Below are 15551 nucleotides of genomic sequence, written 5' to 3'. Positions count from 1 at the left end.
GCCTAATGATGATATCAATGGGGATGTTCATGTTGATGCTCAACCTAGCAATGAAAAGGATGTGGAGAGTGAACCTGTTGATCTTGATAACCCACAACCTAAGAATAAAAGATACGATAAGAATGACTTCACTGCTAGGAAGCACGGTAAAGAAAGGGAGCCATGGGTTCAGAAACCCATGCCCTTTCCTCCGAAAACATCCAAGAAAAAGGATGATGAGGATTTTGATCGCTTCGTTGAGATGATCAGACCTGTCTTTCTGCAGATGCGTTTCACAGATATGCTCAAAATGTCTCTGTATGCTAAGTACATGAAAGATATTGTGACTAATAAGAGGAGGATACCTGATCTTGAGATCTCCGCCATGCTTGCCAATTATACCTTCAAGGGTGGAACTCCTAAGAAACTAGGTGATCCCGGTGTGCCCACTATACCTTGCTCCATTAAAGGCAACTACGTTAGAACTGCGTTACGCGACCTTGGAGCCGGTGTTAGTGTTATGCCTCTCTCTCTTTGTCGTAGACTTGAACTGGATAAGTTGACACCCACTGAAATCTCTCTGCAAATGGCCGACAAATCAACTGCTTTCCCTATCGGCATTTGCGAGGATGTGCCTGTTGTGGTTGCTAACACCACTATCTTAACAGACTTTGTTATCTTGGATATTCCCGAGGACGATGCCATGGATGTCATCCTCGTAAGACCCTTTTTAAACACTGCAGGGGTTGTTCTAGATTGCAACAAAGGCAATGTCAATTTCCATGTCAACGACAATGATCATACGGTGCACTTTCCGAAGAAACAATATCGAGTACATTGTATCAATGCTATCAAAAAAACTTCATCGATTCTTATTGGGAGCTTTGAAAACCCTATTCCTCGTGTCAAGATAATGTATGATTTGCTTGTTGGGGAGATACACAACCCCATTGAGGTGACTTAGTGACTATTCGGAAATTCTCTGTTCTCTTTTGCGATTCGAGAAAGTTTTGTCGAGGGGATTTGATCAACCCCATTGACGGATTTCTTTCGATGACCATGAGATGGATGAATCGAGGAGTCACAAACCAATGTTCCAAGCTTTCACTTTAGGTTGCTTAGAAGAAAAATGATAGGTTTAGTTTAGTTTTCCCTATTTTCTGCTTTAGCGTCCAGTAGAAAATTACCCCGAAAATAAAAGTTCTCCAAATGCTGTGAAAATCTAGTATGATTTTTTCTGGAATATTTGAAAAATACTGGGACAAATAGTCTGTCTCGGGGCCACAAGCCCTAGGGGCGCGGGCACCCCCCCTCGCCGCGCCACCCAGGCTTGTGGGGCCCACAGGCACCCCCTCCATTCATTCTTGCTCTCATCCGCTTCTCCTACCTCCAGAAAAAAATCGTTTCGCAGCTCAAACCCGTGTTCTTGCTCCTCTTGCTAGGATTTTCGATCTCTTTGCTCAAATCACTGTTCTCCAAACTGTTTTGGGGAAATTAGTCCTTGGTAAGTGACTCCTCCATTGGTCCAATTAGTATTTGCTCTAGTGCCTTATACTCTGCGTATTTTTGCTGTCTTGGTGACCATGTTCTTGAGCTTTGCATGCTTATTCTAGCTGGTCCCAAGTAGTTTTGATGTGTAATATGGCCTCTAGGCACTTGTGGGAGTAGTTGCTACTAGTTTAATTGAGCCTTGTTCACTTCTCCTTTGGGTCACTGAAAAATTCAGAAAAGGAAGATCTTCAGGAGAAACTATCATGGTGGTTCCTCAAGCAAGAGAGGTCCCCGTCTTGCGATTCGGGAGCCTGATCCTTACCAACCTAGGGACACGCAGGTATAACCATGTGAATGGCCTTTTGATGAATTTATGATTGAGGCAGGTTTCAAAGATGAGTTTAATGCATTTGTTTGCAACGTCGGACTCAAAGAATCCATCTCCGATAAATGTGAACAGTATGTTGCTCTCACTGCCTCTTTTGTTCATAGATTCAAATTTTCAGCTGGCCGTGAGCCGTCGGTACTGTTTGATCTCTACGATAAATCGTATACCATGGATTTAGAGGATTTCAGTAGAATTTGCAAAATACCTATTTGGGGCAACCTCAATGATCCTCCTAAATCTTCGGTTACAGATTTTTGCACTGGTATTACAGTTGGAGAAACTAGAGACATTACACAAGCTACCATGGGGAGTATTCATTTTCCTGCCTTGCATTAATTAGCCCTCTTCATAGGCAGATGCTTTAATGGCAAGATTGAGCATTGTCATCTCTGTGCACCCGACCTTAGTATCCTTAAGAGCGCAGTGACAGGTGACAAAAGCTTCAACATGGGAGCTATTATATCAAGGAGGCTGAATAAGAATGCAATAGAAGGGGACTTCTTTGGTGGGATCTATACCACTCGCATAGCAAATTTTCTTGGAGTACCCATCCGCGAAGGAGATCCCCCGCTCCATACAACTTTCCTTGGCTGCGTCGCTATGACGCGCTACTAGTTCCTTGAAAGGGATGATGAATCCCTTCTATACTGATTGATATTTAACCAGCAGCGTGTTTTCCATATTACCCTTCCTGCTCGTGCTTTCTTTGACTTTCAGGTAAAACAGAGATATTACATAACCAGACGAGAGGCAGAGGAGTATGAGAGGGAGGCGAAGGCTGCTCGTCTCCGTGAGGCAGCTATTCAGGCAGTGGCTGCAGCGCTCCCGTATAACCCCGATTATGATTTTTGGTTTCGCTAGGACCATCCTTGGGAGTAGACCAACTTAGGCCAAAAGCCTTAGCTTGGGGGAGTACGTGTTCTCACCGACTTTACATTCTTGCGTATGCTTTCACGTTGTTAGCCGGTGTTCACACTTTGCCACTATATCATCCATGCTAGTTTATTTTCTTTTTCTCGTTTTCTTTTCGTGTGTCTGTTTAGTTTGAGAAAACCCAAAAATATTTTCTTTTCTTCTTTTGCTTGTTGGGAGCTTTCCTTTGTAAATAGTTTTCTTTTTCTTTGGGTCAAGGTAGAAGACCATGGTTACAATGTTTAGTGGCTCTTGCATGCATACCTGTTTAGCTTTCAAAGAGCCATATTACTTTGTCTTCTCCTTTTGTTTGCCTGCAGATTCTAGCTTTAGTCCAATGCACGAGCACACTTATTATTGTTCACATTGTTTGGTCGTGTAAGTGAAAGGCAATAATGATGATATATGATGAAGTGACTGAGCCTCGAAAAGATGGTATGAACTTGATCTATTTTGTTTTTGTAAATATGACTAGCTCATCATGCCTGATTCAGCTTTGTTGTGAGAGAAACATGTTTGCAATGACAACTTAGAGATCATAGTTGCTTACGCCATGCTTACTTAGCTAGGAGCTTATAATGGTTTGTCTTGGATGCCCACATGAATGTTGAGATGACTATGATGTAGTATGATAGGATGGTATCCTCCTTTGAATGATTCAAGTGGCTTGACTTGGCGCATGTTCACGCATGTAGTTGAAACAAAATTAATATAGCCTCTATGATGTTCATGTTCATGGTGATTTATGTCCTACTCATGCTTGCACTCAATGTTAGTTAATCTCAATGCATTTTGATGAGTGATGTCGCTCTCTAGTTGGTCGTTTCCCAGTCTTTTGCTAGCCTTCACTTGTACTAAGTGGGAATACTACTTGTGCATCCACCTCCATAAGCCCAAAGTTGTGCCATATGAGTCCACCATACCTACCTATGTGTGGTATCTACCTAGCGTTCCAAGTAAATTTGCATGTGCCACTCTCTAAACCTTCAAGAAATAATCTGTTTTGCGTGCCCGAACCGCTCATGTGGTGACAGGGGGCTATTGGTATCTTCCATGCTAGGCGTGTTATCCTCGATATGTGTTTATTCACTATCATTCACGAGAAAGGGGCCGGTAATTGGAATTCCGAGTTCCATACTCAAATCAAAAAGATAATTGCAAACAGAAATCCCCCAAGATTGATGTTGGTATGGACGGTACTCGAGGATTCGGCTAGCCGTGGAGTGTGATTGATTGGTGGTGGGGGAGTCAAAACTTTAATTTATGTTTGGGAACCGCCTATAGCATGTGTAGCATGGAAGATGTTGAGAACTCTTAGTCATTGCGTTGACAATGAAAGCATGCCACCCAAAATTATTATCTCTGTTTTCAAAGCTTGAGCTCTGGCACCTATGCAAATCAATGCTTCCCTCTGCGAAGGGCCTGTCTATTTATGTTCCTGTTGAGTCATCCTCCTCTTACAAAAGCACCACTTAGAGAGCACCTCTGTCATTTTTGTGCTTTGCTTTTAACTATGTTGAGTGTGACTATGACTGGATCTTCATTGCCTTGAATTACAATGTTTAGTCAGCCCTTGGTCTTTGAAGGTGCTCTGGATTTATGTTTTCCGGTATCAGAAAGGGCTAGCGAGATACCATCTATCCGTACTGCTTCATGTTGTTTTGATTGAAGTGTTGACATTTGAGGCTTATTATTATTTGCTCGCTAGCTGATTATGCCATTGATATGAGTTTACCGTGAGACCTAGATGATTGTGATCTTGCTGAAATTTTGGTTGTGAGTTAGACATAGTTGCAACAACAAGATCAAACAGAGTTCGTCAAAGTTTTTATTTTGTCTCTCTCAGTTTGTCAACTGAGTTGCTTGAGGACAAGCAAGGCTTTATGCTTGGGGGAGTTGATACGTCTCCGTCGTATCAACTTTTCCGAATTCTTTTGCCCTTGTTTTGGACTCTAACTTGCATGATTTGAATGGAACTAACCCGGACTAACGCTGTTTTCAGCAGAATTGCCATGGTGTTGTTTTTGTGCAGAAATGAAAGTTCTCGGAATGTCCTGAAAATTTATGGAGATTTTTTCTGGAATAAAAGAAAAATACCTCCACAAAGATCCACCGGAGCGGGCGTGCTAGTGGGCCACAAGCCCACAGGCCGTGGCCGCCCCCTATGGCCGCGCCGTGAGGGCTTGTGAGGCCCACGTGGCACCACCGCCCCAAACTAAGCTCTATATCTTCCGTTTCGCCTGGAAAAAAAATCAGAGAGAAGGTTTCATCGCGTTTTTCCATACGGAGGCGCCGCCACATCCTGTTCTTCATGTGGAGGGCAGATCAGGAGTCCGTTTCGGGCTCCGGAGAGGGGAAATCGTCGCCATCGTCATCATCAACCTTCCTCCATCGACAATTCCATGATGCTCTTCATCGTTCTTGAGTAATATCATTGTAGGCTTGCTGGACGGTGATGAGTTGGACAAGATCTATCATGTAATCGAGTTAGTTCTTGACGGGGATTGATCCCTAGTATCCACTATGTTCTAGATTGATGTTGCTACTACTTGGCTATGCTTAATGCTTGTCACTAGGGCCCGAGTGCCATGATTTCAGATCTGAACCTATTATGTTGTCGCCAATATATGTGTGTTTTAGATCCTATCTTGCAAGTTGTAGTCACCTACTATGTGTTATGACCCGGCAACCCCGCAGTGACAATAGCCGGAACCACTCCCAGAGATGATCATAGTATGAGGAGTTTATGTATTCACCGCATGTTAATGCGTTGGTCCGGTTCTTTATTAAAAGGAGAACCTTAATATCCTGTAGTTTTCATTAGGACCCCGCTTCCACGGGAGGGATGGACAATAGATGTCATGCATGTTCTTTTCCCTAAGCACGTATGACTACATACGGAATACATGCTAACATTAGACTGACGAACGGGAGCTAGTTATATATCTCTCCGTGTTATAGCTGTTACATGATGAATTACATCCGTCATACTCATCCATCACCAATCCACTCGCTACGAGTCTTTTACTACTGGTTCTCGCTACGTTACTTTGTCTAGGCTTGTCCCTTGCTACAAAAGGGATTGGGCCACTTTGCTGCTACTGTTGCTACTGCTGTCACTTTGCTGTTACTGCTGTTACTTTGCTGCTGTTGCTACTGCTGTTCCTTGCTACTCCGTTGCTACTTGTTGCAAAACTATGTTGGAGGCGTAGCTGGGGAAGCATTCTTCTCAAGAATAATCCCCCGTCAATGTGCTGGCGCCATTGATACAATAGTTAGGAATAGTCTGCCGTCAACAGATTGTTTCTGGCACCGTTGCTATCATACTACCTTGCTACTGATACTTTGCTTGCACACACTAATCTTTCAGGTGTGTATGAATCTGACACATTCATATGCTAATACTTACTGCTACTGTGCTGCATCACCCTTTCCTCTTCAAGGGAAAAACCAACGCAAGCTCAAGAGGTAGCAAGAAGGATTTCTGGCGCCGTTGCCGGGGAGGATCAAGTGAAGAATAGTCTCCCGTCAACGTGTCAATTTCTGGCACCGGGGATTATTCTAGGTGAAGCTTATCCAAGAAAGTGTCGCAAACTCATCTCTTGCATTTACTTTTTTGCCTCTCGTTTTCCTCTCCCCCACTTCTGAAAAATAAAAATTTACAAAAATATTTTCCTTTTTCGTTCTCCCTTTTCTCTCGCTTGCTTTCTGTTCGCTTTTGCGCTTGTCTGCCTGCCAAGATCTGTATGGCCCAACGAAAGGATTTTGATGCTTACTATGCGAGGTTGGAAGAGATTGAAACTACTGTTAAAGGCTTCATGTCTACACAGTTTGATTATAACAGTTACTTCTGTAGAGAACTAAAGGAGCAAATTTATTTTTTGGCTTTTATGAATAAAGAAGTTGATGATATGGCCAAAGAATTCCTTGTGCTAAATTCTCAGTTTGCTCGTCTTGAAAAATTGGTAGGCCAGATTTCTGATAAACAGGCTACCTTAGACAATAAAATGGCTGCTAAATCTGAAATCTGTGATGAGAATCACGAAGATCTTAAAGTGCTTGGTGTGACTCCCATTGAATCCTTGTTTTCTAGTGTCAAACCTAATGATGATGGGGCTGGATATGAATCCACTTTGGTTGAAAAACGCCCCAATGATTCGGAGTCCATCTATCTTGATGCTAAAAGCATTGAAAGTGGAGTAGAAGATATCAAAACTTTGAATAGTAATGAAACTACTACTTTGGATTTCAAGGAATTCAATTATGATAGTTGCTCTTTCATTGGATGTATTTCCTTGATGCACTCCATGCTAAACTCTCCACACGCTTATAGCCAAAACAAGGCCTTTACCGATCATATCGTCGATGCTATGATAAAATCTCTTGAAGAGAAACAAAGACATCATGAGAGTGGATATGATTTTGTACTATAATGGAAGGAATAGTCCCAAGTCGCTGCAGGCATGCAACCCGACACTTGGGGGATACACTATTCAGATCAAGATTATATCAAAGTGTGAAAGTCCCATGTCACTGCAAGCATGCACCATGACACTTGGGGGCTAATGCAAATTGCTCTTTCAAATCATCACATCATCAACAGACCCGACAATTTTCAAGGAGATAAGCCGGCCCTGGAGGCCTACAGGTTGCTCTTTATTCAAGTATAGATTCAAGGAAGAACCAGCTCATCATTTTTATAATGACCCGACCCTTGGGGGCTACACATTGCTGCACAAGGATACAACATCAGATTTACGAAGTCCCTGCTCATTATTACAAAATGACCCGGCCCTTGGGGGCTAAATCATATGATATTTTAGTTTCAAAGGAGAAGAACGTGGAAGTCCTGAGTCGCCGTAAGCAATCAACCCGGCACTTGGGGGGATACACTATTCAGATCTAAATTTATAAAGTCCCAAGTTGCTGCAGGCAAGACAACCCGGTACTTGGGGGCTAGAACACTCAGTTGTTTCACAGATCATGAGGTACAAATTGAAGACCCGACCCATCACACACTAATGAGCCGGCCCTTGGGGGCTACACCAGCTAAAGCTTTATAAGTATAAGAAGATTACAAGTCCGAGGCTGCTGCATGCAAGACAACCCGGCACTTGGGGGCTACATGGTCAAGGATATTATTGCAAATCTCCAAGTCATCATGAACTGCTAAACTTGGAGCTTGGGGGCTACAATTAATATGGATATATCAAAAAATTGAAGAAGCACTTTCAAGATGTCAATTGTGAGCGACACCGGCTCAACATATTTTTATCTAGTTGAAGCATTGAAAGACCGGTTCAACATGACATGGATTTCTTTATCCCCGATAATTTAATCAATTCAATTGGAGTTCACTTGTTTGACGGAGTATTACCAGCAATCATGACCCGCCATTATCAACCATAATCCGCCGAAGCAAGAAACTCGATTCAACATTATGTGGATTTCTTATTCCCCAAATTTACATCAAGCCAAAGGATTGGAGGCCGACTCAATGGCATATATACTTTATTGCAAAGGACACATACCTACGAGATAATTGAAGGCGACTTGAAGAAACCCAGATTTTCAAGGAGCCACTTCAGTAAATCAGGCCGGCCAGTGGAGCAAGTAGGTCCCTTACGACATTTATTATTCTTATTTTAGGAGCTTACGTTGAATAAATTCAAGGTAACCTGGGGGCTAATGTTGGGGATATACCCCATGGTGTAACCCGACTTGAGGTATGACCCGCCAAGGACTTGGTGATTCATCTGCGACTTAGCAGTGACTTGGCGGGTGACTCGGACTTGACCCCACAGGCGACTCAGACAAACAACGAAGGCCCAAGGCCCGGCATACACCCTGGCATAAGGCGACTCATAGAGAGGCCAGGAGGGCCGACTCACATAGAAGTCCCAAGAAGAGGAAAGACTCCTCCAAGAAGGAAACAAGACCCGGATTAGGATTCAAGAGAGACTAGTCCTATTCTTACTCCTAGTAGGACTCTACATGTAAACCTACCTCTTCCACCTATATAAGGAGGGGTAGGCGCCTCAAGAAGGACAAGTTAAGTTAGATTTAGCCATGACAAGTTCAGGCAATTAGAGATAGACAGAGTAGACACCCTCGAGATTAGCGGTAGCGATTCCGCACCCTTGTAATCGAGATCATCATCTTCAACAATGAAACACAAGCAGGACGTAGGCTTTTACCTCCATCGGAGGGACCGAACCTGGAGAAACTCGTGTCTCTCGATTCCGACCAACCCCTCTCAAGCCGCCACATGGTTGTGATGGCCTCACACCTAAGTCCTTGCATGAGGACATATGCCGTGACAAAACCACGACAACAATGCTCTTCGGTTCCAAAAGGGTACGTTGTCGTCACGATGGTTGAAGTGATGAAATATTATGAGGAGCTGAAGCTGGACTACCGTGCAGATGAAGATAGGGATTTGACTGAACTTGGACAAGTCAAGAAACAGACCGTTGTATGGCCAAAGGATCACATCTTGCTTCCAAATTGGACGCCAAGGCCATTGACTCCTGAGAGCAGCAATCCTTCTTTGCCTCCACCTCACTAGTCTCTAGCGCAACCATCGTCTTCGCCGTCTCACCAGTCTCCAGCGCAACCGTCATCTTTGCCGCCTCACCAGTCTCCAGCGCAGCCGTCTCCACCGCTGCATCAGCCGTCTCCACCGCCCCGTCAGCCGTCTCCGTCCACTGAGGATCAGAGCCAAAAGCGGAAATCTACCACCGCTAATAGTGGCGGCAGAAAGGGGTTCTGATCACCGAAACGTAAGTCGTCACCCCTCCCAAATGTACCTCATAAGAATATGGAGATGAGACCTTGGGACTATAGTGAAGAGGAAAATAAGAAGAGGGCAGATGCCCAGTATAAATAGAGGAAGGCTGACATGGCTAACAAGAAGAAGCCGAAAGAGAGAGAGAGTTCCCGGTCACCCCAGAAGATCACGCCGCATGCGTGAAAATGCTGAATACCCTTGCACAACCCCCGCCAACGTTGCATGCATACTATGAACGCTCTATTCTCAAGTCGGCTGAGGCAAAAAAGCAGCGGTTGAAGAGTAGTAGGTCCAGCGGAAAATCAGTTGCCCAGCTCACACAACAGAAAAACCAATCGTGCCCCCGCTCAAAGTGTATTTCGATACAGAGGTGTGCTCGAGCGGAGGTGCGGTCGAGCAGAAGTATGATGAAACATTTGATACCGATCCAAATTTTGTTGCACTTTACGGAGAAGCAGCCAAGGCTCATGGCATGTCTATCGTTTAGTACTTAAGCCATATACAGGACTTCGTTGAAGTAGTCTACCGGTACCGGCACATTTCTCCTCTCATCAAACCCGAGTTAGTCAATGAGATACCAACAAAAATGTGAAGATTGCATAACTGGTACATGCGAGCATCTGCTGAATAGCGAAACTGGATCTACTTTGCATATAAAAACGAGCATTACAGGCATGGAGAAGGCGTGGTAATGATTGAACTCGACGAATTATTTCAGTTACACAAACAAGACACCCTCGAAAAATCTATCATCAGTGCCTATTGTTTGTATGTATTATTAATTTGTGTCATTAAGTCTTACTTAGCTCGTTCATTGCATGTATAATCTTACTTATCCGTGTATTAATTTTGCAGAATGAAGATTCTTGAATGCAAAAGAGGACGAATCTATGACATTGGGTTCATTGACCCATATTTCATTCATGAAGAAATTCTCGAACTGAATCCCCGCGAGACAGAGAATAACTTGGTACAAGGGTTAAGGTTTTCCGCTACCAAAAGGGAAATACTATTTCCTTTCAATCTCAAGTGAGTGTTACTCTCTTGTAGACACATTCTATTTTCGCTTACTCGATGTTAAGTGTCCAATTGACTCGTTATGCGAGCGCAGCTTCCACTTTATTCTGTTAATCATTGTACCTGACGATGGACTAGTAAAAGTCATGGACCCGAAACGCAAACCCCTCACTGATTGGGAGAACATGTAGGAATGCCTCCAGAGGTAATTTCAATCATTATGGCACTATATCAGAAACTTTTCGTTCATTTCCTGATAGCAAGTAATTAATATAGAACTCCTTTATTCATTTCCTTTTCTTGGCAGGGCTTGGAAACGGTTCACAGCCAAGTGTCGGGATGTTTGGAAGCAAGAGCTTATATTTACACAAATGGATGTTACTGCTACTAGCTAGATCCGCGCATCTCTTTATTCTAGTTTCAATACCATTCATGCTTGATTATGTTTTTGATTGAACTCTGTTCTCGTAAAATGCTTGAGGCAGGAACAGGGGAACAATTTATGTGGATACTATGTTTGCGAATTCATTCGCGAGATGACCCATGAGACGGGCACAAAACAAGACTTCAAAAAAATTGAAGTACGATAAACAATACTCACAACTTTTTTTATTATCATCAATTGTGTTCATATTCATTGATATATATTGACCCGTTCTTTAAATTAGATCGAACGGTTGCGGGACGGTCTTCTACCACAGGAACGCGTATGAGTAATTCAAGAGAAAATTGCCAGATTCTTAGATGCACATGTCCTAGATCTGGAGAGAGAATACTATTGCCCGCCGGTTGAAGTGAAATGTTAAAGTGTAAAAGAGACGCATATGTGCATGTAACTCGTGTCTATATTTTGTAATATCTTTGACAAAGCACAACAGATGAGATAGTTTAATATATTTGTGATGATAATGTGCAATATAGTTGTTCCTTTATTGCTCTGTATGTACCATCCAATTTAGTGCAAAACACAAATTAAAAAGTGCCCAAAACAAATAAATTGGAAAATAGCAAACAAAAAAGGGCAGCAAAATAGCCCCCATCCAATTTAGTGCAAAACCATAAACCCTAAAAAGTACTAAAAAAGGCAGCGAAGCAATAGCCCCGGTTCATAATAAGAATCGGGACTAATACCCCTCCCCCTCGTTCCCAGCCCCGCCACGTGGAGGACCATTAGCCCCGGTTCGCGGCCGAACCGGGGCTAGCATTAGTCCCGCTTTTCTGGTCCCGGTTCGTGAGCCAGGGCTAATGGCCCAAACGAACCGGGTGTGAAACCTATATTTCTGCTAGTTCCCTAGCTAGCTGGTTTACTAATTTGTTTTATTTTACGAAACTAGATTCCAAAATACTCAATATATTTAAGTAAGAGGAAAATAATTTTCCGGTTAATTATGGAAAACATGTACAACATGGCCACAACCAGTCGACCAAGCTACCCACAAGACCCACACAAGCCGCTGAAGAAAGGAACACCACCATGGTTGTGCGGAAACTGTCATCATCATCACTTCTTCCCAAGCAAATGACTCAAGCTTTAGTGGATTCATCCAACAATGATTACTTGCCATAAATAGCATGCGAGACGTGCTAGTCTATGCCAAACAAATGGTTACACGTGTCGGTGGCAAGGTAGCTCCAAGTCCGAAGGTGAGCTATGATCGACAAATATCCAAGGTTGGCGTCATGAAGGATCATCGAGCCAGATCCCACCTGCTGCAATTCACCATCAACATCCCCCCGAGCTCACTCCTACAACTCCGACCTCTTCTATACTACTATTAAACAATCAAACAAGAATTACACTACAGACACCCCATAAAACGCCCCACAAAAAAAACCAATCAGCACCCCACGATTAATCCCACAGATCTTAATCTGACAGCCCTTGTTAATCCATCGTCTGCTGGGTGGACTTAGCAATTACAATTGGGTGAACATATTCAACCAACCAACTACAAGCCGTGGTGAGTGACCGAGATGTGCCCGCGTTGTAATGCAACTTTATTTCTTGGTGAATGAATTCAGCCGCGGAGGGTGCCGCTCGCGGGGAGGGGGCGGCGAAGCTGAGCTGCGACGAGAATGGCATGGACGATGGGTTCCCCTACGCGCGGCCGTCGGTGTGCGAGCTCTCCGGCGACATCCGGATCCGCCCCAAGCAGAAGACCATGTACCTCGTGAACCCGTCGGGCGCCGGCGGCTTCGACGAGAACGGCGAGAAGCAGCTCCGGCCATACGCCCGCAAGGACGACTTCCTCCTGCCCGCCATGGTGGAGGTGACCTTGAAGTCGGTCCCGTCCTAGGCGGCCGCGCCGCAGTGCACGAAGAAGCACCGCGTGCTGGCGGTGGTGTTCTCCGTGGCCGGGTACACGGACAACTTCTTCCACGACAACACGGACGCGCTGATCCCGCTGTTCCTGACGGCGTCGCACCTCAAGGGCAAGGTGCTGCTGCTGATCACCAACTACAAGCCGTGGTGGGTGCAGAAGTACACGCCGGTGCTGCGCAAGCTCTCCAGCTACGACCCCATCAACTTCGACGCCGACGCCGGCGTGCACTGCTTCTTGGCGGGGTACCTGGGCCTGTACCGGAACCGGGACCTCATCATCTCACTGCACCCGACCCGGAACCCGCGCAACTACACCATGGTGGACGACGACCGGTTCATCCGATCGGCGTACGCGCTCCGGCGCGACCGGCCGTCGGTGCTCGGGGAGGTCCCCGGGATGCGCCCCCAGGTGCTGATCATCTCACGCGGCGGCACGCGGAAGCTGCTGAACCTGGAGGAGGTGGCGGCCGCCGCGGAGGAGCTCGGGTTCAACGTGACGGTGGCAGAGGCGGGGGCGGACATGCCGGCGTTCGCAGCACTGGTGAACGCGGCGGACGTGCTGCTGGCGGTGCACGCCTCCGGGCGGACGAACCAGATCTTCCTGCCGACGCAGGTGGTGGTGCTGCAGATCGTGCCGTGGGGGAACATGGACTGGATGGCGACCAACTTCTACGGGCAGCCGGCGCGGGAGATGCAGCTCCGGTATTGAATGTCGCACATCATGTGTTTTGTTAAAAATTATACAATTCTTTGTACTGCTTTGTATAATGATTTTCAAAACAATCTCTAGAAAACTAGCTTGAATGATCATGTGTAATTAAATCCATATATTATTTTGGAGTACGTGAATCCATATATATTATTCATTATTTCTATCCAATGGTTCATATCTTGGATCACAAATATGTCACAATTTTGAAAATATAATTTGAGTGACATAATAACATTTTGTACCGTCTGAAAAAAATCAGAAATTATTTTACTATGATACCATATGAACCCATTTTTTAAAGACGTGCGTTGCACGTGCATGCTTACTATCCGTTAGCAGGACTCCAATCGTGTTCATGTTTCAAAATAGTTTCCTAGGAGCATGCTTATAATATTTGTGCAGACCAGCGAAACAACAAGACTTTTTAGTTTTGTCACTTTGTGTTAAGAGAAATGTAATAAAGAAGCCAAAAATTTTCTGAAGGTTTCTTAGTTGAAGGAAACAACAAAAATTATCTATGCTCAGCATGAACACACTTTCATACTATGCCTTTTTTCTGAAATGCAGTTTCATACTATGCCTTAGTAGCATGGAGTATGTACGCTCTCTTTTTGAATGTTTTCTTAAACTAATTAGTACCCCCATATTTTTTTCAATTTTTGGATTTACATGTTTTTATCAGGTCAAGCAGGATGATATTTCTGGTTCTCATGACATTTGGGATGCTTGAAACTTTATTATCTTTTGAGTGAAGAGCCGTCTTTGTTTTGGAAACACTACCTGGATAGAAAATCCTACAAAGCGTTTGTAGAGAAGCATACGGGAGCTATGTTTGACAAATGCCTGATATACAGGTTAGGCTGTGTAAAAAATGATTCATAGACAATAATGTAATGGATTCTGTTATATTAATACATTATCATGTTATCTTTTGGTTTTTATTTAATAATACCTACTAATAAGAATGAATGAGTATATTTTTTATGGTTATACGTGCGTTGCACGTGCCAGATTACTAGTGGCAACAAACAGATCAAGACAACACCACATACACATCAAATAGTCAAGTACCAACAAAAATTCGCAACCACGACCTCACTCATGACCATCAATGTTGCCCCACGAGCTGCCGAGAACCACGAAATTGGACTATGATTCCCTCCGACGATGCCCCCAAGAGGAAACGCGGCGGCAATAACAGCCATATCACCGCTATCATAAGACCCAGGAGACCCGAAACTAGGGTATCCCCTGGAACATGTCGAGTGGGAAGGCCAAAACTATAGCACTAGTGCCTCCCACAGGGTAACATGCACCCATGGGCAACGCCACCAACTGCTCCGTCCAAAACCAAGAGCATGACTTTCCCAATAGATATGACGCTGAATCACATGATCAGTCGGCCACCACCACGCCATCGTCTTCACCGTCAACATGAGGTAGAACATTCCTGACGAGTAAGAGCCCACACAACATATGTGGAGGCAAAAGCCGTAGTGAAAAACTCAACATTGCCTTGGAGGGCCAGATAACAACTAAAACAACCGAGGGGAGGCTAAAATCGAGTCACTCCTCGCTTATCCCCATCGCGAGAAGCCAAAACCGCCCGAGAAAAAATGAGTTGTCATAGTCGTGCATCCTCGAACCATCATTGGATGTTGCAAGACCATCATCGAAGCCATGTGTGCTTGACATGCTAAATAGTTGTCATACCGGCAGAGGATTCGGCATTATTTTCGAACCCATCGCCTAGGCCATCACTAACCTAAGCGGAGGTGAAGGTGCCACAAGAGCACACCCATCCGCCAACGACCAGAGTGCAAACTTAGGCTGCATGTATCCTCCGACGGTGTCAAGGGGCCATGGAGGGGATGAAGTGTCGTATCCTATGGTGGCTAGGGTTCCCTGTGCCACCCACTAGAGCGACGCGGGGATTAGG

At 44.6% G+C, this 15551-nt stretch overlaps 1 pseudogene; it reads left to right on the top strand.

Moving 5' to 3' along the window:
• LOC123441827 overlaps positions 1–13609 on the top strand; it is a 59758-nt pseudogene extending 46149 nt beyond the window's left edge.
• Positions 13610–15551: the final 1942 nt, after the last annotated feature.

The sequence above is a fragment of the Hordeum vulgare genome, chromosome 3H, assembly GCF_904849725.1.
Source record: "Hordeum vulgare subsp. vulgare chromosome 3H, MorexV3_pseudomolecules_assembly, whole genome shotgun sequence".
In the NCBI taxonomy this organism is placed as follows: domain Eukaryota; kingdom Viridiplantae; phylum Streptophyta; class Magnoliopsida; order Poales; family Poaceae; genus Hordeum; species Hordeum vulgare.
This window is presented reverse-complemented; position numbering and strand designations above follow the sequence as displayed.